Genomic DNA, 26,098 nt, shown 5'->3' with positions numbered 1-26,098 from the left:
TTTGGTCTGGTGGGTTTTTACCTTGCTCCTTCATCTGCTGTGTGTTTCCCTGTCTTGTCATTTTGCTTAACTTACTGTGTTTGGGGTCTCCTTTTCACAGGCTGCATGTTCGTAGTTCCCATTGTTTTCATGCCTGCCCCCAGTGGCTGAGGTTGGTTCAGTGGGTTGTGTAGGCTTCCTGGTGGAGGGGACTGGTGACTGTGTTCTGGTGGATGAGGCTGGATCTTGTCTTCCTGGTGGGCAGGACCACGTCCGGTGGTGTGTTTTGGGGTGTCTGTGACCTTATGATTTTAGGCAGCCTCTCTGCTAATGGGTGGGGCTGTGTTCCTGTCTTGCTAGTTGTTTGGCATAGGGTGTCCAGCATTGGAGCTTGTTCGCCATTGGGTGGAGCTGGGTCTTACTGTTGATATGGAGGTCTGTGGAAGAGGTCTTGCTGATTGATATTACGTGGGGCCAGGAGGTCTCTGGTGGTCCAGTGTCCTGAACTTGGCTCTCCCACCTCAGAGGCTCAGGCCTGACACCAGGCTGCAGCACTAAGGCCCTGTCAGCCACATGGCTAAGAAGAAAAGGGAGAAGAAAAAAAGAACAAAGGGAAAATTTTAAAAAATAATAAATAAAAAATTATTAACATAAAAAAATAATAATTTTTAAAAAAGAAGAAGAGAGCAACCAAACCAATAAACAAATCCACCAATGATAACAAGTTGTAAAAACTAAACTAAGATAGACATAAATATCAGAAACAAATCTGTTGCAGACTGCAAACCCCAAGTCTACAGTTGCTCCTAAATTTCACTGCCTCAATTTTGGGATGATTTGTTGTCTATTCAGGTATTCCAGAGATGCCGGGTACTTCAAGTTGATTGTGTCAATTTAATCCGCTGTTCCTGAGGCTGCTCGGAGAGATTTCCCTTTCTCTTCTTTATTCCTGGGGTTCAACTTTGGATTTGGCCCCGCCTCTGCGTGTAGGTCACCCTCAGGCATCTGTTCCCCACCCAGACAGGAGGGGGTTAAAGCAGTGGCTGATTAGGGGGCTCTGGCTCACTCAGGCCGGGGGGAGGGAGGGGTACAGAATGTGGGGCGAGCCTGCGGTGGCAGAGGCCAGTGTGACGTTGCACCAGCCTGAGACGCGTCGTGTATTCTCCCGGGGAAGTTGTCCCTGGATCACGGGGCCCTGGCAGTGGCGGGCTGCACAGGCTCCCGGAAGGGGAGGTGTGGAGAGTGACCTGTGCTCGCACACAGGCTTCTTGGTGGCGGCAGCAGCATCCTTAGCATTTCATGCCCGTCTCTAGGGTCCGCGCTGATAGCCGCAGCTCGCACCCTTCTCTGGATCTCGTTTAGGTGGTGCTCTGAATCCCCTCTCCTCGCGCTCCCCAAAACAATGGTCTCTTGCCTCTTAGGCGGGTCCAGACTTTTTCCCGGACTCCTTCCCGGCTAGCCGTCGCCCACTAGCCCCCTTCAGGCTGTGTTCACACAGCCAACCCCAGTTCTCTCCCTGGGATCTGACCTCCGAAGCCAGAGCCTCAGCTCCCAGCCCCCGCCCGCCCCAGCGGGTGAGCAGACAAGCCTCTCGGGCTGGTGAGAGCTGGTGGGCACTGATCCTCTGTGCGGGAATCTCTCCACTTTGCCCTCCGCACCCCTGTGGCTGTGCTCTCCTCCGTGGCTCCAAAGCTTCCCCCACTGCCCACCCCCCCCACCCCCCGTCTCCGCCAGTGAAGGTGCTTCTAGTGTGTGGAATCTTTTCCTCCTTCACAGCTCCCTCCCAGATGTGCAGGTGTTCTTTTGTCTCTTTTTTTTCTTTTTCCTTTTGCCCTACCCAGGTGCATGGGGATTTTCTTGCCTTTTGGGAAGTCTAAAAATAAAAAGAGAACTACCATATGACCCAGGAATTCCACTCCTGGGTATATATCTGAAAACAAAAACAAAAACAAAAACACTAATTCAAAAAGATACATGCACCCCAATGTTCTTAGTAGCATTATTTACAATTACCAAGATATGGAAGCAACCTAAGCGTCCATCAATAGATGAATGGATAAAGAAGATGTGGTTTATATACACAATGGAATACTACTCAAGTAGTAGTATTAAAAAAGAACAAAATTTTGCCATTTGCAGCAACATGGATGGACTTGGAGGGCATTATGCTAAGTGAAATAAGGCAGACAGAGAAAGACAAATACTGTAAGATATTACTTATATGCGGAATCTAAAAAATAAAAGAAACTAGGGAATATAACAAAAAAGAAGCAGACTCATAGATATAGAGAACAAATTATTGGTTACCAGTGGGGAGAGGAAATATGGGGTATGGATTAAGAGATACAAACTACTAGGTGTAAAATAAGCTACAAAGATACATTGTACAACATGGAGAATATAGCCAATATTGTATAATAATATAAGTGGAGTATAACCTTTAAATTGTGAATCACTGGCCAAGATTGAGAGTTTGGCCCATGCCAGATGGGGGCTTGTAATAGGAATATACTTTAACAATAAAAGCATAAAACATATTTCTTGAATACTTGAGTTTGGGAGCAAGGTTCATAACTCCTAGAGGTTGTTAAAAGATAAACTGAGGCATATTAAACATTTTAGGAGTTTATCTGAGCAAATATCAGTTTGAATCAGGTGGCACCGAAGTGGAAGTGGCTTGGAACATTCCTCCAACAGGAACTGGGGAAAGAAAACATGGAAGCAAATTATTGACTGGTTATAGCTTAAAGCCTAGTTGGCTGTTTGTGATTGGTTGTCCTTAGGTTTCAATTACATACCCTTGAGGAAAGCACAGCCTTAGATTTTGGTTTGCTTGTGCAGGCTGCTATGGCATTAGTCTAACGGCCTCCTTGTTTAATTAATCTAACAAGGTCAAATATTGAAATCATTGCCACAAACTGGAGAAGCATCTTAGACCACATATTCACGAGAAGAATAAGAGGATAGACCCCAATGAATGGCTTGTGGAACAGCAAATGTGGGTTAATAATGAGGATAATATTCCTTCATTTTGAAGCACATTAAATTTCAAGGCACTTTTGATTTGTTACCTAATTTGGTTGTCGACCTTGTGAGATGATAGAGGCAGATATTATTATCATCTGTCTTTTACAAATGAGGACACTGAGAACAAAAACCAAAAAGCTGTGACTTGGCCAAAACTATCCAATATACTAGTGCAGGTTTTTCTCAACCTCGGCACCACTGACATTTGGGGCTGGATAATTCTTTGTTGAGGGGACCTGTAGTGTGCACTGGGGGATATTTGGCAGTCTCCCTGGTCTCTACCCACGAGATGCCAGTAACACCCCCAGTAGTGACAACCAAAAATGTCTCCAGATATTGCCAAATATTCAATGGGGAGCAAAATCCCCCTCACACCCCACCTTCACTTACCTCCCCTGGTTGAGAACCACTTATCTAAAATGAGGGTCAAGACTTAACGCAGTGTCCTGACTCCTAGTTCTGAGTACATAGGAGAAGTCCAGTGTTCCTCCCACATTCCCCAAGTCCAGCCCGCCATAACACCAACACGCCTGAAACCGCTTTACAATGTTCTCACGGCATTTTATTGCTGAAAGTGACCTTAGCATTCATCTCTCTCCTTTCAATTTACATGTGAGAACACTGAGTTTCTTAAAGTTTTAGTTATTTTTCCAAGAACACGAAGCTGGTGTGTGGACGAGCTGGCACTTGAACCTGGGTATCCTCTGTCAAAGTCAGGATTTGACCTGCTACCTCATCAATGCCTAGAGCTGACATTGGTTCAGAAATACTCCAGAGCAGCCTTGGGAAGAAAAGCAGCATAATTCCCAGCCAGCTGTCCTGCTATAAAAGGATATCTTTAGCAAAATGGGGGAAAATCAGCATTCAGCTCAATTGAAAATACGTCTGGCATTAATTCATTGTTAATTGACCAGGATGAGTAAAAAGATGGCTACTTCCAAGGCTTCTCTAATGGAACTATTAGTGAATTTTCAGGTCAACTAACTCCTGTCACTGCCTGACAAGGGAAATGGCAATCATTTGCCAGTATTAGCAAGGCTCTCACTGCTCTTGAAAACTGGAATCAGTCATCCTGGGCTGTCAATTTCCGTGTCTTGACTCCGTGTGTAATTCTCCACCCCACACTCCTCCACCCAGAGACCCTTAACTTCACTTGAATGGTGTCAGATTTGCCCAAAATGTGCATAATTTTTGCCCCTTCAAAGAGCTTCTTTAGAAATCTGGTTTGATCCCTCACACAGTGCTTTAGTTTAGTAAGGATTACTACCTACCACTCCCATTGATCAATGCAGAAGTTGAAGCTCAGGTAGTTACTTGACTTGCCAAAGTTTTCATAGATAGTAAACAGCTAGGCACGATTTCACACCAGGGTCCGGCAACAAGTCCCATGCCATTACTTCTTTTTTTTTTTTAACATCTTTATTGGAGTATAATTGCTTTACAGTGGTGTGTTAGTTTCTGCTTTATAACAAAGTGAATCAGCTATACATATACATATATCCCCATATCCACTCCCTCTTACCTCTCCCTCCCACCCTCCCTATCCCACCGGTCTATGTGGTCACAAAGCACCGAGCTGATCTCCCTGTGCTATGCAGCTGCTTCCCACTAGCTAGCTATTTTACATTTGGTAGTGTATATATGTCCATGCCACTCTCTCACTTCGTCCCAGCTTACCCTTCCCCCTCCCTGTGTCCTCAAGTCCATTCTCTACATCTGCATCTTTATTCCTGTCCTGCCCCTAGGTTCGTCAGAACCACTTTTTTTTTTTTTTTAGATTCCATATATATGTGTCAGTGTATGGCATTTGTTTTTCTCTTTCTGACTTACTTCACTCTGTATGACAGACTCTACGTCCATCCATCTCACTACAAATAACTCAATTTTGTTTCTTTTTATGGCTGAGTAATATTCCATATTATATATGTAATATTCCATATTTTATATATGTATATATGTGCCACATCTTCTTTATCCATTCATCTGTCGATGGACACTTAGGTTGCTTCCATGTCCTGCCTATTGTAAATAGAGCTGCAATGAACATTTTGGTACCTGAATCTTTTTGAATTATGGTTTTCTCAGGGTATATGCCCAGTAGTGGGATTGCTGGGTCATATGGTAGTTCTATTTTTAGTTTTTTAAGGAACCTCCGTACTGTTCTCCATAGTGGTTGTATCAATTTACATTCCCACCAACAGTGTAAGAGGATTCCCTTTTCTCCACACCCTCTCCAGCATTTATTGTTTGTAGATTTTTTGTTCGTGGCCATTCTGACTGGTGTGTGGTGATACCTCATTGTAGTTTCGATTTGCATTTCTCTAATGATTAGTGATATTGAGCATCCTTTCATGTGTTTGTTGCATGCCATTACTTATTGGTGGCTTTATTCTGCTCCGTCATCTGCACCATCTTCTTTCAAGTTGCTTGCTTTTCTCTCTTTCTTTCCCGATGACACTCTTTTTTTGGTAAACATTTTTCCTTCTTTCAAAGTCTAAAGGAATGGAGAGTTGGGATATTTGGATAAAGGGGAAACCGTTTCAGTTACTATAACTAACCGTAGTTTTCTCATTTAACAAATATTTATTGGCATTTACTTTTAGGAACTCTGCTAGGTGCTGGGGGTGCTGATTCATAAGCTAGAGCCCCAAGTCCTCAGCATGACTTTCAAGACGCACCATAATTTGATCCTGACCTACCAGCCCCATCTTGAGCCACTTCTTCACACACCCGTCCTAACAAGTCAAGAGCTCTCACACTCTCTCGTTTCTCTCTACTTTTGCATTTGCTGTTTTCTCTGTCTGGAGTGCCCTCTTCCTCCACTATCTGGTGAACTCCTATTCTTACATTAAGGCCCTTTCAGGTGTTACATCCTCTATAAAATCTTCACTGTTTTTCATGGCAAAGCTGGTCAATCACACCTTTTTTTGCTATGATGATTGTTTCATACCTCCGTTGTAAAGTGTTCATACTTTATCATAATTATTTACATTCATGTCTGACTCACATGCATGATCCTTGAAGGCAGGGATCATGGTTTACTCAAGGGAGTATTCCCTAGTCCCGTACATGATGGGTGACTGATATACATTAATTGACTAGACTCAATCCTGAATCAGAAAGAAAGGCAAAAGGCACAGAAAATCTGTAGCTCAGTGTTAGTTAAAACAAAATATCATATGATATCACTTATATGTGAAATCTAAAAAAAGTGATGCAAATGAACTTATTTACAAAACAGAAACAGACTCACAGACATAGAAAACAAACTTACGGTTACCAAAGGGGAAAGGTGGGGGAGGAGGGATAAATTTGGGATTAACATATACACACTATTGTATATAAAATAGATAAGCAACAAGGACCTACTGTATAGCACAGGGAACTAAACTCAATATTCTGTAATAACCTATATGGGAAAAGAATATGTATATGTATAACTGAATCACTTTGCTGTACACCTGAAACTAGCACAACATTGTAAATCAACTATACTTCAATAAAAATAAATCAATAAAATAAAACAATGAACTTATAACTAGTTACCATTAGACACAGGGCTCAAATTTGTTACTGATCCTTTATCTTTGATTAGTGGACACATCTCCTTTTAACTTAACAAGCCCTTTAGAGCAACTGCTTCTATGATTATCTTGAGTGGATTCCAGGGAAGAAGAAAGCAATCGATGATAATACCAATCACATTCGTCCCATCACTGCTGACCTTCAGCAGAGTCTTCACCACCAAAGCAAAGCAGGGAATTAAAGCAATTCGCCAAGCACCCCAATAAACTTGGATTTGATAGCCAGTAGCAAATGTTTATGGAATATTTACATAATAATGAAAACATTATATAACAATTTTCAGAGCACTGTTACAAATGCTATTCCTCTCAATAATCATGAAAGGTCAGTTACCCCCACTTTACAGATGGGAAAACTGAGGCCCAAAAATGTGTTCAAAGTTGCTAAGCTGGTAAGCAGTAGAATCAAGATTTAAGATACAGGTCTTCTGACTCCGAATCCCATGTTCTTCCCACTATGCCCTGCTGTTCTTTGAGGATAAAACATGTATTTTGTTTATTCTTGTGTCTTCCATAGCATCCAGGATAGTGCAATATGCTTGTTGAATGGATGTATTTTGATATACAAGTTTAAAAATTCTTCTGTCTCATCTATGTTTAATTTGTTCATTTATTCATCTACTTTTATCCACCCCATTCATATCAAATTTGTGCATTCCTACCATTGCCTGCCATTGTGCTCAGTGCTAAAACTTCAAAGATAAATAACACAGTTATCTTTGTGTCTCCAGCACCTAGCACAATACCTGGCACATAGGAGGTGGTTAACAAGTCTTTTGCATAAATAAATGATCTGTAGCAAGCTCGGGACCCAATATACATGACTGAAATAACAATGAACTGTTTTCTCCTTTCTTTCACCTAATCTTCACATCAATCTTTTATCTTTTTTTACATAAGGGAACATTGACTCAGTGGAATTTAATACCTCTGCCACAGTAGTATTTGGATTTAAACCCAGGTTTTATACTTAAAATACTAAGTGGATGCACCTTCTAGAAGCAGCTGGGTTGTCATAAGAAGAGTCTAGATGTGGAGTCACAAGACCTGCATGAGTACCACCCCTGCCATGTACTAGCTGTATGGCCTTGGGGGAGTCACTTAGCCTCTAGGACTCAGTGTTCTCCATATATAATGAGAAAAACAATACCTACCCTGCTGACCACACAGGGATATTGTGAGGACAGTGAATAAGTACAAGGATAAGAGTGAGAAAGACTCATCCAAAGCATTGACTTAGGCCTCCTTCTGAAAGGCTTTGGCTTACCTGACTTGTCCCTCCTGAGTCCCAGGACACTGCTTGCTGACATCACCTGGATGGGTAATTGTCAACGGGTAACTATTGACTCTTCACATGAGAACATGTTAATTATATTTATTCAACTTTAGGAAATGTGTGTGTGTGTGTGCATGCCTGTACATTTGAATGGGTGCAGTAGAAAGAGAGTGAGTTTGGAGGTCAGACAGCGGCCTTTAAATCAGTCCTACATTCATTAGCTGTATAACTTTGGACAAGTTATTGTCACACTAAACCTCAATTTCCTAATCTGTAAGATGCAGATGATAGGTTGTTAGGAGAGTGAAATAAGACTAAATGCTTCTAGGATGACCCTAACTTGTTGCTCAACAAATAGTAATTTTTGCTGTCATCAATATTATAATCTACAAATAATATTCATTCTGGTTTTGGTAATGACTCTAATCCCTCCTCAGTAGAAAACTACCCCATTCAGATCCCCATTTTGTCATTGTTGTTGCACATTCCCTTCTAATTCTCTTTTCTGTCCCATATAGGTGAGATTTGAAAATGTGGTCTCCTGGGTGCTAGATCTTTAAAATTATTTCAGAGAATATCAGATTATAATTTTTCCAAGTTAAGAGTTTGAATCATTATCAGTTTTGTTCTGTAATTCTAATTCTTGCAGTTGCCAGTTTACTATTCTCTAATTTTTGTCAGTAAGGAAAATCTTCTAGAGTAAAAAACTACTCCAAAAGAATATGACCCACCACCCCAAAGTTATCACCTCTAAGTTACTTTTTGTGGCCTTATTAGACAACTCCCCATGGCAAGAGCATCCTGGGATTTTATCTTTTTATGACTATAATGGGCTACTCAGTATTACATTAACTGGAGCAGAAGCAAGAAAAACTACAATCCTGCAGCCTGTGGAACAAAAACCACATTCACAGAAAGGTAGACAAGATGAAAAGGCAGAGGGCTATGTACCAGATGAAGGAACAAGATAAAACCCCAGAAAAACAGCTAAATGAAATGGAGATAGGCAATCTTCCAGAAAAAGAATTCAGAATAATGATAGTGAAGATGATCCAGGACCGCAGAATAAGAATGGAGGCAAAGATCGAGAAGATGCAAGAAATGATTAACAAAGACCTAGAAGAATTAAAGAACAAACAAACAGAGATGACCGATACAATAACTGAAATGAAAACCACACTAGAAGGAATCAATAGCAGAATAACTGAGGCAGAAGAACGGATAAGTGACCTGGAAGACAGAAAGGTGGAATTCACCACTGCGGAACAGACTAAAGAAAAAAGAATGAAAAGAAATGAAGACAGCCTAAGAGAACTCTGGGACAACATTAAATGCAACAACATTCGCATTATAGGGGTCCCAGAAGGAGAAGAGAGAGAGAAAGGGCCAGAGAAAATATTTGAAGAGATTATAGTCGAAAACTTCCCTAACATGGGAAAGGAAACAGCCACCCAAGTCCAGGAAGCGCAGAGAGTCCCATACAGGATAAACCCAAGGAGAAACACGCCGAGACACATAGTAATCAAAGTGGCAAAAATTAAAGACAAAGAAAAATTATTGAAAGCAGCAAGGGAAAAATGAAAAATAACATACAAGGGAACTGCCATAAGGTTAACAGCTGATTTCTCAGCAGAAACTCTACAAGCCAGAAGGGAGTGGCATGATATACTTAAAGTGATGAAAGGGAAGAATCTACAACCAAGATTACTCTACCCAGAAAGGATCTCATTTAGATTTGATGGAGAAATCAAAAGCTTTACAGACAAGCAAAAGCTAAGAGAATTCAGCACCACCAAACCAGCTCTACAACAAATGCTAAAGGAACTTCTCTAAGTGGGAAACACAAGAGAAGAAAAGGACCTACAAAAACAAACTCAAAACAATCAAGAAAATGGTCATAGGAACATACATATCGATAATTACCTTAAACGTGAATGGATTAAATGCTCCAACCAGAAGACACAGGCTTGCTGAATGGATACAAAAACAAGACCCATATATATGCTGTCTACAAGAGACCCACTTCAGACCTAGGGACACATACAGACTGAAAGTGAGGGGATGGAAAAAGATATTCCATGCAAATGGAAATCAAAAGAAAGCTGGAGTAGCTATATTCATATCAGATAAAATAGACTTTAAAATAAAGAATGTTACAAGAGACAAGGAAGGACACCACATAATGATCAAGGGATCAATCCAAGAAGAAGATATAACAATTATAAATATATATGCACCCAACATAGGAGCACCTCCATACATAAGGCAACTGCTAACAACTATAAAAGAGGAAATGGACAGTAACACAATCATAGTAGGGGACTTTAACACCCCACTTTCACCAATGGACAGATCATCCAAAATGAAAATAAATAAGGAGACACAAGCTTTAAATGATACATTAAACAAGATGGACTTAATTGATATTTATAGGACATTCCACCCAAAAACAACAGAATACACATTTTTCTCAAGTGCTCATGGAACGTTCTCCAGGATAGATCATATCTTGGGTCACAAATCAAGCCTTGGTAAATTTAAGAAAATTGAAGTCATATCAAGTATCTTTTCCGACCACAACGCTATGAGACTAGATATCAATTACAGGAAAAGATCTGTAAAAAATACAAACACATGGAGGCTACACAATACACTACTTAATAACGAAGTGATCACTGAAGAAATGAAAGGGGAAATCAAAAAATACCTAGAAACAAATGACAATGGAGACACGATGATCCAAAACCTATGGGATGCAGTGAAAGCAGTTCTAAGAGGGAAGTTTATAGCTATACAAGCCTACCTAAAGAAACAAGAAAAATCTCAAGTAAACAATCTAAGCTTACACCTAAAGCAACTAGAGAAAGAAGAACAAACAAAACCCAAAGTTAGCAGAAGGAAAGAAATCATAAAGATCAGAGCGGAAATAAATGAAATAGAAACAAAGAAAACAATAGCAAAGATCAATAAAACTAAAAGCTGGTTCTTTGAGAAGATAAACAAAATTGATAAGCCATTAGCCAGACTCATCAAGAAAAAGAGGGAGAGGACTCAAATCAATAAAATTAGAAATGAAAAAGGAGAAGTTACAACAGACACCGCAGAAATACAAAGCATCCTAAGAGACTACTACAAGCAACTCTATGACAATAAAATGGACAACCTGGAAGAAATGGACAAATTCTTAGAAATGCACAACCTTCTGAGACTGAAGCAGGAAGAAATAGAAAATATGAACAGACCAATCACAAGCACTGAAGTTGAAACTGTGATTAAAAATCTTCCAACAAACAAAAGCCCAGGACCAGATGGCTTCACAGGCGAATTCTATCAAACATTTAGAGAAGAGCTAACACCTATCCTTCTCAAACTCTTCCAAAATATAGCAGGGGGAGGGACACTCCCAAACTCTTTCTATGAGGCCACCATCACCCTGATACCAAAACCAGACAAAGATGTCACAGAAAAAGAAAATTACAGACCAATATCACTGATGAATATAGATGCAAAAATCCTCAACAAAATACTAGAATCCAACAGCACATTAAAAGGATTATACACCATGATCAAGTGGGGTTTATCCCAGGAATGCAAGCATTCTTCAGTATACACAGATCAAACAATGTGCTACATCACATTAACAAAAGAATAAAAACCATATGATCATCTCAACAGATGCAGAAAAAGCTTTTGACAAAATTCAACACCAATTTATGATAAAAACTCTCTAGAAAGTGGGCATAGAGGGAACCTACCTCAACATAATAAAGGCCATATATGACAAATCCACAGCCAACATCGTTCTCAATGGTGAAAAACTGAAACCATTTCCTCTATGATCAGGAACAAGACAAGGTTGCCCACTCTCACCACTACTGTTCAACATAGTTTTGGAAGTTTTAGCCACATCAATCAGAGAAGAAAAAGAAATAAAAGGAATCCAAATCGGAAAAGAGGAAGTCAAACTGCCACTGTTTGCAGATGACATGATACTATACATAGAGAATCCTAAAGATGTTACCAGAACACTACTAGAGATAATCAGTGAATTTGGTAAAGTATCAGGATACAAAATTAATGCACAGAAATCTCTTGCATTCCTATACAGTAACAATAAAAAATCTGAAAGAGAAATTAAGGAAACTCCCATTAACCATTGCCACAAAAAGAATAAAATAGTTAGGGATAAACCTACCTAAGGAGACAAAAGACCTGTATGCAGAAAGCTATAAGACACTGATGAAAGAAATGAAAGATGATACAAACAGATGGAGAGATATACATGTTCTTTGACTGGAAGAATCAACATTGCAAAAATGACAATACTACCCAAAGCAATCTACAGATTCAATGCAATCCCTATCAAAATACCAATGGCATTTTTCACAGAACTAGAACAAAAAATTGCACAATTTGTATGGAAACACAAAAGATCCCAAATAGCCAAAGCAATCTTGAGAAAGAAAAACAGAGGTGGAGGAATCAGGCTCCCTGACTTCAGACTATACTACAAAGCTACAGTAATCAAGACAGTATAGTATTGGCACAAAAACAGAAATATAGATCAATGGATCAGGATAGAAAGCCCAGAGATAAACCCACGCACCTATGGTCACCTTACCTTTGATAAAGGAGGCAAGAATATACAATGGAGAAAAGACAGCCTCTTCAATAAGTGGTGCTGGGAAAACTGCACAGGTACACATAAAAGAATGAAATTAGAATACTCCCTAACACCATACACAAAAATAAACTCAAAATGGATTAAAGACCTAAATGTAAGGCCAGACACTATCAAACTCTTAGAGGAAAACATAGGCAGAACACTCTATGACATAAATCACAGCAAGATCCTTTTTGACCCACCTCCTAGAGAATGGAAATAAAAACAAAAATAAACAAATGGGGCCTAATGAAACTTAAAAGCTTTTGCACAGCAAAGGAAACCATAAACAAGACGAAAAGACAACTCTCAGAATGGGAAAAAATATTTGCAAACGGACCAACTGACAAAGGATTAATCTCTAAAGTATATAAGCAGCTCATACAGCGCAATATCAAAAAAACAAACAAACCAATCCAAAATGGGCAGAAGACCTAAACAGACATTTCTCCAGAGATGATATACAGATTGCCAACAAACACATGAAAGGATGCTCAACATCACTAATCATTAGAGAAATGCAACTTGAAACTACAATGAGGTAATACCTCACACCAGTCAGAATGGCCATCATCAAAAAAGCTACAAACAATAAATGCTGGAGAGGGTGTGGAGAAAAGGGAAACCTCTTACACTGTTGGTGGGAATGTAAATTGATACAGCCACTATGGAGAACAGTATGGAGGTTCCTTAAAAAACGAAAAATAGAACTACCTTACGACCCAGCAATCCCACTACTGGGTATATACCCTGAGAAAACCATAATTCACAAATACTCATGTACTACAATGTTCATTGCAGCCTTATTTAAAATGGCCAGGATATGGAAGCAACCTAAGTGCCCATCGACAGATGAATGGATAAAGAAGATGTGGCACATATATACAATGGTATATTGCTCAGCCATAAAAAGAAACGAAATTGAGTCATTTGTAGTGAGGTGGATGGACCTAGAGACTATCATACAGAGTGAAGTTAGTTAGAAAGAGAAAAACAAATACCGTACACTCACACATATATATGGAATCTTAAGAAAAAAAAAAAATTGGTTTTGAAGAGCCTAGGGCCAGGACAGGAATAAAGACGCAGACGTAGAGAATGGACTTGAGGATATGGGGAGGGGGAAGGGTAAGCTGGGACAAAGTGAGAGAGTGGCATGGACATATATACACTACCAAATGTAAAATAGATAGCTAGTGGGAAGCAGCTGCATAGCACAGGGAGATCAGCTCGGTGCTTTGTGACCACCTAGAGGGGTGGGATAGGGAGGGTGGGAGGGAGACGCAAGAGGAAGGGGATATGGGGATAAATGTATACATATAGCTGATTCACTTTGTTATACAGCAGAAACTGACACAACATTGTAAACAACTATACTCCAGTAAAGATGTTAAAAATAATAAAATAAAAATGAAATGTAATTCAAAAAAATATGGTCAGAAAGGTACATTTTATGGTATGTTTATTTAAGCATAATTTTAAAAATTGTTTTTTCTTCTGCAGCCCACCTTAATTCACAATCTAGCTGAATGTGGGAATGATACCTCAGGAAATAAAGAAACTGCTGAAAACAAAAAATACAGTTAATATATGAAAAAAGAAAATTTCAGCTAATATATAAAAATATTATGCCATCCCAGACCTATCAAATAATTTTCCCCCTTTTATTTTCCTCAGAAAAGCAGAATTATCTCCAGAATGTAGATTCTGATTTTTAAAAAAGGAAGAGGAGCTATCCTGCATGGAGTCAATCTTAATCAATTCATTGCAAGCCTACTGTATCTTTTTTCCAACTCTCCATTCTAAATTTGGACTCCTGGCCAAATATTGCCCTCTTTCTCTCTCTGTCTCTTATTCCCTGCTCCACCTCCCTCTTTCTCTCTTTCAAAATTTACCTAATTAGGAACAACTCTTAGTGGTCACCATTTTTCCAGTTTATGCGTACATCATTAGTAGAGTAATATACATGGGTTCCAGATAATTTAACAAATGGTGTTGTGACAACTGGTTTTAAAAAGTGAGTTTGATCCATTGTACATCTTGCACTAAAATAAATTCCAGATGGATCGAAGATTGTTTCATAATGATTCATAAATGTTGTGGAGGAAACCTGAGAGAATTTGTTTTTATGCAATTTTGCAATGGGGAAGATTCTCTAAGTATGACATAAAATTCAGAAGTAATAAAAGAAAACTTTGATACATTTAAACTCATAAAAACTTTAAACAAAATTCTTTGTAGAAAAAACTACCTTAAAGTCAAAAAGCAAATCAACTGGGAAAACATTCTTACCTTATGTATTGTAATCAAACTGCTAATTTCCTTAATACATAAAATGCTTCAACAATAGTAAAAATGGGCAAATGATACAAACAGTTTAAAGAAAGGGGAAAATGGCTCTTAAACATATGAAAATGTACTCAATCTCATCATAATAAAAGAAATACAAGTGAAAACTAACAAGATTGACAAAAGACAAAAATTTGGATAAAATATTGGCTTTTTAAGGATATGGGGAAACAATCACTTTCAAAGTTTGTTGAAGGGAATGTGAATTAATACAGTCTTTATTGATCAAAATTTTAAATTTATTCTTTGACCTGGGAATTCTCCTTCTGGAAATTTACCCCTTGGATACAGCCACAAAAACATACATGCAAATGACATACATGCAAACAACTTTCCTCTGATAGGAAACTGCTTATATAAATTTTGATACACCCATAAAGTAGAATATTATATAACCGTAAAAGGAATAAGGCAGCTCTATAGGTACTGATATGGAACTATCTCCAGGATACATTGCATAGTGAAGAAGCACACCGAATAATCTGTATAATATGCCATCATTTGTGTAAACAACAACAACAAAAGAATTTATAAATGTATATGGTTGCATTGACATAGACTATGTCTCAGAGTGTATAAAATCCTGGTTTGCCTCTGGGACTCAAGGGTAGAAAAAAGCCTTAGAGTTTACTGAATACTTTTTTGTACCTTTTTGATCTTGTGTCTATATTATCTATTACACAGTAACAGCAACTCCAACTCCAGCCTGTATCCCACGACAGCCATCTCTTTGTAACTGGCATTGGGACACCCCTTTCTTTCTTGCAAGCCCAGCTTTATGTTTATATTTTTTGCTGGTATCCAGAATCTGTGCAGCTTTAAGAAAAGGAGGCCTGCACTAGGCAGGACCAGCTCCAGCAGAGATGTTCCGAACTCTGCTGTAATCACACATAGGAGGGTAAAGTTAGGATCAGAGATTAGAGAGAGAATCTAGTGGGGTTACATTCTATCAATCAATTCCCTTCTTTGGTCCTCAGTCTTTTTATTTGTAAAATTAATTTAGATTAGATTATGTCCAATGTGCTATAATAGTTCTAGGACTCTATGAGTGACTAACCACGTTCCTAGTAAAGGCAGTATAGAATATTAGTTAAAGGCACTGTGGAGCCACATTATGTGGGTTCAAATGCTAGCCTTGCTACTTATTGTCCTTAGGCAAATTTTTAAACTTTGTGTCTCAGTTTCTTCATTGATAAAATCGAAATGATAATAATAGAACCTGCCTTATAAGAATATTGGGAGGATTGGAACTTCCCTGGTAGCACAGTGGTTAAGAATTCGCCTGCCAACGCAGGGGACACAGGTTCGATCCCTGGTCCAGGAACATCCCACATGCCGCGGAGCAACTAAGCCCGTGAGCCACAACTACTGAGCCTGCGCTCTAGAGCCCGCAAGCCACAACTACTGAAGCCCGCACGCCTAAAGCCCATGCTCTGCAACAAGAGAAGCCACCGCAACTAGAGAAGGCCTGCGCACAGCAATGAAGACCCAACGCAGCCAAAAATAAAAAAAATTAAAAAAATAAAATTGGGAGGATTAAATGAGTTACAATGCTTAAAACACTGAGTGCCCGGTACATGTTAAGTGCTACAAAAATGTTGCTGTTGTTGGTGCTGCTTCTCCTTCTTCTTCTTCTTATTAATTATTATTATTAATTTGTGCAAGGTTCAAGGGATCATGGGAAGTCTGGCCTCAGTAAACTAATCCTGAAAAGAGACTCACTCCCTGATAACCCTTGGAAGTATGATAGCTCTAGATATTAAAAAGAAGCATGAACAGAAAAGGATCTGCCAGTCTCATCCTACCTTTGATAGCATCAATCAATTAATGCATCACTTTCGAATACTTTAATGCTTCAGAGCCTGCAGAGGAAATACACAGCCTGATCTTCACTCTTCGGTTGTTAACACTGAGGTTGGGAGGACACATTTCTGATAGATGAGGCAACTAAAAGAAGAAGGGGAGAATTTTTCATTTATTGAGACATACTAAGTGTTTATGTGTTAAATCCTTTGCAAAAATATTCTCATTTAACTGGGGGCAACATCAACTAATACTATACTGATTGCTAAATTGTGTAAAGCAGCTTGCAAGTGCAGAAGAAATTCTGAGGCAAGACACCCAAGAGAGACTGATGAAGATGTTTGCAAACTCTGTTAATGAATCAGCTTGGACTACGTGTTAAATACACATATTCTCAAGCCGCATCCTAAACCCACTGAATCTGAATCCCCAGGGGTGAGAGTCTTGGGAAGGGCTCTCAGACAATACTTCTCACTGGAAAATTTTGGAAACCCTCGATTAGAAGACATCTTGAAGGAGTGAAGTAAGTCAGAAAGAGAAAAACAAATATCGTATATTAATGCACATATGTGGAATCTAGAAAAATGGTATAGATGAACTTATTTGTAAAGCAGAAATATAGACACAGACGTAGAGAACAAACGTCCGGATACCAAGGGGGGAGGGTGGGTGGGATGGATTGGGAGATTGGGATTGACATATATACACTACTATATATAAAATAGATAACTAATGAGAACAGACTGAAAAAAAATAAAATAAAATGGATAACCAACAACAGCAAAAATGAATAAAATAAAGTACTACTTTTATGAAAGAGTTTTCATTCACATGTCACAAAACAAAGTAAGGAGCGAACTGGATAGGAGCCAGCAGCAGGCTCTGTGCTAGTTTCTCTTGTTGCCCACCTGAGGGCCCAGAAGACCTCGACCTAGAAGATCACACCCCCAAGAGATTTTTCTCCTTAAAAACCACTCAAGGAGGACTGGAGTTCGTGTCTTGATCCACTGGCTCCATACCTGAGTACAAGGATTGCCTGGTTTTTAAAAAAAAAAAAAGAAAAAAACCTCTTTGAGCTGTAGTCTCACGCACTGTGACGTCAGCAGAACCCCAAGACTGAATTATAGCTTTGCATTCAATCAAGAATCATGTATTATTCTCTATGTTATCCATCACTGCTTCCCCACTGCTCAGAAGACAGAGTGACAGCAATACACACAATGGGCAAGCACCTGAGGTGCTTTAAACCTATCAATAATAAGCATTGTTCTCAAAAAGATTTTGCTCTGTGGAAAAAGCAGAATGGAACAGCCTTTCCAATGACCAGCAGAGGCTTTGAAATTGTTTCCCATTAAATGTGCAAATTCTGAAGCCACAGAATTCAGTCACCACCTTGTTCATGTCCTAGGGATTTGGTTTGGACTGAATCAAAAAAATATCTCTGTTCATATTAAATGCAAAATGATTATTGGATGTCCTGCTTCTCACATTTAACGGCATACAAACACTAACATTCAATCTATGTGAAATTAATGAGTTGGTGGTGAGTCTGGTATATGTGTTTAATCAGAAAATTACATTGAGAATACTTGAAGGCATATTAATTGAAGTTTATCAAGAAGGCAGGAGGTATTCAGACACAGACACAAATGAAAAATATATCAGTAGCTGTGCCTGTAATTATCTATCACAGTTGCCTTGCACATTCTAGTGCCTTTAAATAAAAATGAAACATAGTACATGCTTGGACCATTTTAGACATTAGAAATGTTTGATATAGACATTTTATTTTTCCTATTAAACTGGATTGAATTACACAGTTATACACAGAGAATATGCCCTTGCTGTTGTATTGATGAATGCAGGCACTAGTAATTGGCAAATAGTACTTCCCCTGATATTATTAGCTTCAAATTTCTGAGATTAGAATGAATATAAAGCATTCCTTTACCTAGCTTGATTCTTTGTGTAAATAATTAAAGAAAACAAGCTCTTGACACAATGGCCCCCATAAATGTTATCATAATAAGACATACTTACAAATCAAATGTAATGATGACCAGCTTGGTACCTTTAAACTTGTTTTCCCAGATTTAGCCCCAAGAAATGCAACAGACTTTATTGATACTTGTGGCATCTTATTGTACTGCTAGATCCAATGGACCTATTAACTCACTGGATGGACAAATCCAGCTGGCCTGGCTTTCTCAAATATAGGGATTGGGATTCCTTTTTTAATTTCCTTTGCTGTGTGTTTACCATTTCCTTCTCTCTAGTGATCTAGATATCTTACCTTCTTTCACCTTTGAGAATCCCTGCCTGTACCCACCTGTCATGAGGCCTGAAATAAGGAACTGAAAAATTAAGCAATTTCCAAATATTCAATATCTTTGTAGAGGCTCAATATCCAGAAGCTTCACTGCAGTTTTATGCATTCATTGGATGCTGGGCAGAGTGTGGGCAAGGCCACGGTTCATTCAGTACCTCTGAGGTCAGCACCTTCCTGTGATGCTGGACAAGAAATGAGCAGAGCGCGACTCTCAGCTCTCCGACAGACTGGCAGCATAGCCTGCTGCCACGTGTTTACCCTTCCAGAGGAATTCTGCAGAGCTCTTGGCATCCATCATCTCGTTTAACCTGCACAACTACTCTGTGAGTTCGACACTATATCTTTGTTTAACAAATGAGGAAACTGAGGCATGGAGTGGTTATATAACTCGCTCAAGATTCAGATTATAGAAGACAACTAAAATGAAAAAGAGAAAAGAAACCACTTGAGCTAGAAATGACAGAGTTGGGATCTGAACCCAGGACTGCTGGCTTCCAAATACACTATTATTTTGAACTACCTTCTGTATGAATACTTATGTAATATATCTTCCTATAGCTTATACATTTTTTTAAAGATTTTTTTGATGTAGACCAATTTTTTAAAGTCTTTATTGAATTTGTTACAACGTTGCTTCTGTTTTACGTTTTGGTTTTTTGGTCACGAGGCATGTGGGAATCCCAGCTCCCCAACCAGGGATCGAACCCACACCCCCTGCATTGGAAGGCGAAGTCTTAACCACTGGACCACCAGGAAGTCCCTATAGCTTATACATTTTTAAAAAATAATAAACTTGGTCATCAGTCCCTTGGTAGCCTAATTTTTTAATCCTTTTCTCAGAGGAGAATCTGAAGGTCTGGGGGAAAATCAGAAGGTATTTTATTTATTTATGTCAGGGACCTAGACAGTGGAATCTCATGCCTTTTCCTTCACACCCAAGTTTTCACCCTTTTTGTGTATATGTTATCCCATACATTTTGTTTATTAAATTTTATTTGTTTGCACAAGCTTTCCTTACAAGAAATGTAAGTCTTGCCTAGAAGTCTTGCATAGTGGTTATGAGCACGAAATCTCAAGCCAGGCTACTTAATTCAAAACAAACTCCTCCATTTATTATTCAACCTTGGGCAAGTTGCTTACGTTCTGTAGGTCTCCGTATCTTCATCTGTAAAATGGGGATGATGATGGTGGTAGCTATCTGTGGATAAAACGAGATAATGCATAGACAGTGCCTGGCACTAGTAAGAACCGGAAAGCCTTAGCTACTGTTACCAGTATAAGAAGCATCAGTCTTTAATCCAAGACTACAATAAGAAGGCTCACTGACTATGGGGACCCCATTCTGTTTTCTCTTTCCTGTTAACTGGGAGGATAACCAGGATTCTTTAATCCAGAGTCAGAACAAGGTCATCTCCCAAAATTAGGCCAAATAATGGAGTCCCAGTGAATTGGAAGCAGACAGGTCATCTCACTTCTACCTTCAGCCCTGCTCTTAGCTGTATGACTTTGGGCAAGTCACATTAAGCCTTCGGTTTCCCCTTGTCTCAGACATGGGGAAATCAACCTGCCCCTGAGGTTCCTGCCAGGGTTAACCTTCTGGGAAGTACCCAGGCAATCATGAGTGAGCACTCACTTCCAAGAGGTTGTAATTTCCTTGCTTCACCTGACCATCACAATCTAGCCCAGGAAGACAGGAGCCCAGGCCATTCCTGAACTTTGCACTTGAATGCATAGGGCAGCTGCTAACATCCCTGGCTGCACCCCACACCTCCTTAATCTGAAATCCCCATTAGCTCCAACTGCAGGCCATCTATTACCTCATGCCCATAATGGGAGTTAATTTCTGTTGGGATCAGATGGTCTTCCCCCTGGAAATTTTTATTCATATTTCTTTCCTGTTTTCTGATTCTCAATCGGAGTTTTCTAATAACAGATCATTTCTTTTTGTCTAACTTTAATCTGGTCCTGCTTGACAAGCCCCATCCTTTTCATTGAAGTGTAAGACCACTTAAAGGAAGGCCAATAAGCCCTTGCGCTGCTCGGCCGGCTGGGGTGATTTGTCACCTGGTGCAGTGGTGGTCACACCAATGGATTTATCTCAAGGTAAATGGAGATGCTGAGACCGGGGACCTGGAGCTTTGATTAAGGTGCCCTTTTTGTAGTGTTGATAGATGTTGCTTGTGTTTATCTATTTGAAATGCCACTAAATCTGTGAATACAATGGAAAAAGAGAGTACTTTGCTGCTGAAAACATATTAGTGATTTATGTTTCAGTAAGAAGCACAATGAAGAGACAGAGGTTATTAAGAGCAGCTATTTTCATGAGAAATAGTTCTGCTTTAAAACATTATTAACGCCACCTTGATAAAGACTTACATGCATGCATAATCATGTTTACTTACCCCTTTAGTTTGGTGTGACATGCATTTGAAGCACACATTCTCCAAATATTAATAAGTTAGCAGACTATTTACAGCAAAAGACACCTCTCCCAGGACTGTTCTGCATGTAAATTTCCTTCTCTCACGATAGGGACACATAATAAACTTATCTAGAAAGATTTGGAGTTTATATGGACTTCATATTGTTCAAAGCACTCTCAAATCCTACTCACCATCATTTGCTGTATCTCCAACCACCCCCCGCCCCCTTTGCATTGTAGTAGAAATAACCAGTAGGGTGACACATAAAGATTATAATGCATGGATATAACTTATAACATGAATCAATGTCATCAAGACGCACCCATTTAAATGAATAGGGTCAGATGAGAGTGCTGTATCACCCTGACTTGTGTGACAGTTACAAATGCATCACCTCGTATGCATAATAGGAGTGTACAAACCAGAAGAGATTTGTAAACTTGGTTCATTTCAAGCAGAACTGACCCACAGGAATGGAAACAAGAGAAAAGGCAACCGGGCTGGATCTGTCGGGAAATAAGTGATTCTGTGTTTTGTGGTTTCCTAAAACCCTAGCAAGGATTTCGTGTGCTCCAGCTCCACTGGGGGAACCGAGACCCCACTAGATCAGGCTGTTTATTTACCACGTTCACTTTTAAAGGTTGCAGTGTTTGCACGGGGTAGACAGCGAGGATAATAACGGAGTGGGAGGAAGGGGACAACCTGCGTGGAGGGGGTTTGAGGTGTGCAATTCTTAGCAAGTCTGCGGAGGGGGTCAAAAACCCAGGCGAGTTGAGCCTGGCAGAGTTAACAGTGTTCAGCGTGCAATTAAGGGTTTGGAAGGTTCTGTGTTGAATGCTCTGATTTATTGATACGTTCCGGGGATTTCTCCGCAGCGGGGTGAACGGGGCGGGGAGCCGTTCGCGTCCCGAGAGCAGCCAGCGGCTGGCGGGTCCGGGGCTGGCATCGCGCGCCGGCTGTCAGCGCAGCGCGGAGCGGAGGCCACACCTGCACCTCATTTGCTGGCGAGCAGCGCCATGACCCGCCTGCTGATGGGGCGCCTTCGCTTTCATCCTCGGGATTATGACAAGTTATTAATTGCCACCATTAGCCGCAGCAGCCTGCCCGAGATCTCTGCTGCTCTCTGGAGGTGAGAAACTGCGCTTCTGGATGCGGAGGGAAGAGGCGCCGAGCAGCGCGGGGCAAACATAGCAACAATCTGCCCAAAAGGGATTATGAGACGGTGAATAATTTATTAGGAAACATTTTTCTTTGTCCTTCCCACAGACCCACAAATCCTCCCCAAGCGCTCTTTACCAGCCTTGCAGATAATGTGCTTACACATCTCAGAGCCTGCTAAATAGGCTGAAGAGGCCATCGGGCTCACCCTCCGCTCCGCGCCTGCCAGGACGGCGCAGACCCAGCGCGCGGCCTCGGGTAACTAGACTTGATGGCAGAGGCCGATAGGAAAAACCATAGGATGGCTGCCTTGCCTCCTTCCCGGCTCCTGCTTCCCACAAAGAACAGGCATGCCTGCTCACATGCTTTATATTTGCACATAACCCACAGTTTCATTCCTTGCCACGTGTATTTACTGAGGTTCTACTTTGATAGGGAGTTACTCTGTCCCTGGAACCTTCTGGACAAAGCTAAGGCCACACGGTCTCCACAGCCAACCATGCATTCGACAGACAGAACTGTAAGCCATTCTGCTAGAGATACAAAGAGGAAAGATTCGGGCCTTGCCCTCAAAGAGACCGTAGCCTGTGTTCACGTCAGCGATGCTACTGCAGGCTGAAATACTGGGGACTCTCTATTCCCGAGATCTTCGTGAGTAGGAGAAATAGTCATGTCTCCTCAAAGGTTTGGGAATAGCACAGTTTGAGATCCAGCCAAGCATATCTGACATGAGTGTCTTCTAAGTCAAGGCTTCAATGATGCCAAAATCTTTTCCTCTTTAAAGTCTGAAATCTCTTAAAATGATGCTCTTTGACCTGCCTTTCTAGGGCCTTGGTGGCATAATTCAGTCATTCAACAAACCTTTAGTAAATGCTCTCTATGTGCCATGCTTCATGCTGGGCTCTGGGGATACAGTGGTAAAAAGGTGTGTTCCCTGCCATCCTGGACGACTGCTCAGATTCTGAAGAGACGGCCTCAAGCCTGCAGGTGCCAGATGGGCATCTTAACTGAGACTGAATCAAGCAAAGATGAGACCACAAGACCGGCTGCCTCCATTGTATGTGTTTGAATGTGTTTTAATGACAAGCATGACGGGTGTTCCAATCCTCCTGCAGTTACTGACTGCCCTAGTCTCGTGGGTAAACTGCATATCAAACATAGGGGTACACACACACACACACACTCACAGTAGAAGGCTAACATAAAAAAGGCAGATAGTTCAGAAGACACATTCATCCATGTATTTATTTGACCAACACATTCTGAGCACTTACATGAATCAGGCCCTATAGCCAGTGCCAGGCACTTCCCACTTCCTAGTCCCTGCTCTGTAGGAGCTCACAGACCAGTGTGTGAGGTAGTCTACTGTGTAAAAAGTTATAATTATATGTGATCAGTACACTAACCAAGGGAGGTATCAAGTGGTCCAGAAGAAGAGAAGAGGAAATAACTAGTTAGGCTTGGGAAGGTACAGGAGGGTATGTAGATCAGAAAGGGTTTCCTCAGGGCAGCAATATTCTAGTTGGGTATTGAAAGATGAATGGGCCTCACAATGGAAGAAAGAGTGCAAGAGAGTGGAAAATGGGGAGAGGAAGATGGGAAAACGTGGCATGCGCTCCGGGGATGGGCACTAAAGGAAGACTATTGGTTAGCTGGAATCATTCATTCATTCATTCATCCATCCACTCATTCAAGAAACATTGAAGCCTACCATGCTGTTATAAATTGAAAGTTTGTGTCCCCCTAAAATTCATATATTGAAGGCCTAACCCCTGTGCAGCTGTATTTGGAGTAAGGAAGTAATTAAGGTTAAATGAGGTCATAAGGATGGGGCCTTGATCCGATAGGATTAGTATCCTTTTAAGAAGAGACACCAGAGAGTTCTCTCTGTCCCTCTCTCTCCTCCATGTGCATGGATCAAGGAAAGGACATTGGAGGACAGAATGAGAAGACAGCTATCTGCAAACCAGGAAGAGAGCTCTCACCAGAAACCAACCATGCCAGCACCTTAATCTTACTTCTAGCCTCCAGAACTGTGAGAAAATTAATTTCTGTTGTTTAAGTCACCCAGTCTATGGTATTTTGTTATTGCAGCCCAAGGTGACTAATGCACGTGCTATTAACACTGTACTGGACACTAAGTAATCAAAGATAAATAAGACCCCTCACTGCCCTCAAAAGCTCAGGGCTATGTGGGAGAGACTGACCAATAGACAAACAGTGGCCAAAGGAAATGTTATGGTGGATTACATGATTACCTGCTTGAAATAATCAAGATCTGTTTTCTTAAGTTAACAATTTTATCTGTTCTTGGTTAAGCATATTTGAGTATGATTGAAGGATTTTATTTTAGAGTCATTAATGCTATTTACCAATATTTCAATTTCTTCTCATTCTAAGCATATTCCCCACTCACTTGAAGTTAACTGGGTCTACGTGATTTGCCTTAAAAAATGAATTGTGAGTAAAAGTGACAGGTGTCACTTGCAGGCAGGAACCTGTAAGAGCTAGTGAGCGATTTGCCAAGTTTTCTTCTCCTACATAGATAGCAACCATCAACATTCCAGGTGTGGGAGGCTTCATCAGCCCAGATCTTTGTGTGAGACAATCAGAAGCAGAAGGACTGCTAAGAACAGGCAGCAGGGGTAAGAAATGAACCTTTATTGTTTTAAGCCACTGAATTTGAAGTTTATTCATTATTGTTGCACAATCTAGCCTAATATGACTAAAATAAGAAAGGAGAAGAGGTACTCACATTCTGACCCTGGTAGACATTCTGGGGTATTGGTTTTGCCACTTGCAGCCCTAAGAGTAACCTATTGTAAGGAGGTGAATAGATTGGACTTCTAGTTTCTGCTCTGCATGGTTGTCACATTTATCTACCATCAGGTTATAAAATAAATACATCAATGGATTTCCTCACAAACAATAAGAAGTTGAGATTTTACTTGCTCATCTTCCCTTTCAGTGTTACATCCTTCATCTGCCATATAAGATCTGTTGTGAAGCAACAAAGAAGCCCCTGTGTGAAGCTACATATTTTAGAGACTCAAATTGCAAAAGGGTATGGCTTTCTAGTCTTCCAGAGGATTTTGCTCTTTCATGTCCTGATTGTGGGCCCAAGAGCTGAAGGTTCTGGAAACAAGTGTCTGGTTTTAAGTCCTAGCTCTACCACTTACTAGCTACGTGGTCTTGGACAAATTACTTAATCTTTTTAAGCAGCAGTTTCCTCACCTGTAAAATGTGAATAATAATAGTACTTACCTCCTGTGGATGTTTTGTGAATTAAATGAGGTAATACACATACAGCTCAATAAATAGTCATCATTATTATTGTTGGTGTTATCATTGTTTCTTACCATCGGGACAGGCTTAAAACCAAATGTCAAAAGTCCTTATCATAAAGCCAGGACTATTCTTAGAGAGTTTACTTAAGGATCAGCTGGGAGGCCAGGATTTGGAATAAACGATCTTCCAGCTTGTGACCAAGGTTTGTGATCCTCCAGC

General features: G+C 40.3%; 1 long non-coding RNA gene across 1 annotated transcript in view; it reads right to left on the bottom strand.

The window, feature by feature from the left end:
* Positions 1-1,613: 1,613 nt before the first annotated feature.
* The window catches only part of LOC309613422, a 156,440-nt gene continuing 131,955 nt past the window's right edge, over positions 1,614-26,098 (bottom strand). Inside the window, exons 5-6 of the long non-coding RNA XR_014235716.1 lie at positions 16,684-16,825; positions 1,614-5,500 (exon numbers count right to left, since the gene is read on the bottom strand). This is a non-coding gene — a long non-coding RNA (uncharacterized lncRNA). The remainder of the gene's footprint in view (positions 5,501-16,683; positions 16,826-26,098) is intronic.

This window comes from Balaenoptera borealis (assembly GCF_965194805.1).
Source record: "Balaenoptera borealis genome assembly, chromosome: 1".
Taxonomy (NCBI): Eukaryota; Metazoa; Chordata; class Mammalia; order Artiodactyla; family Balaenopteridae; genus Balaenoptera; species Balaenoptera borealis.
This window is presented reverse-complemented; position numbering and strand designations above follow the sequence as displayed.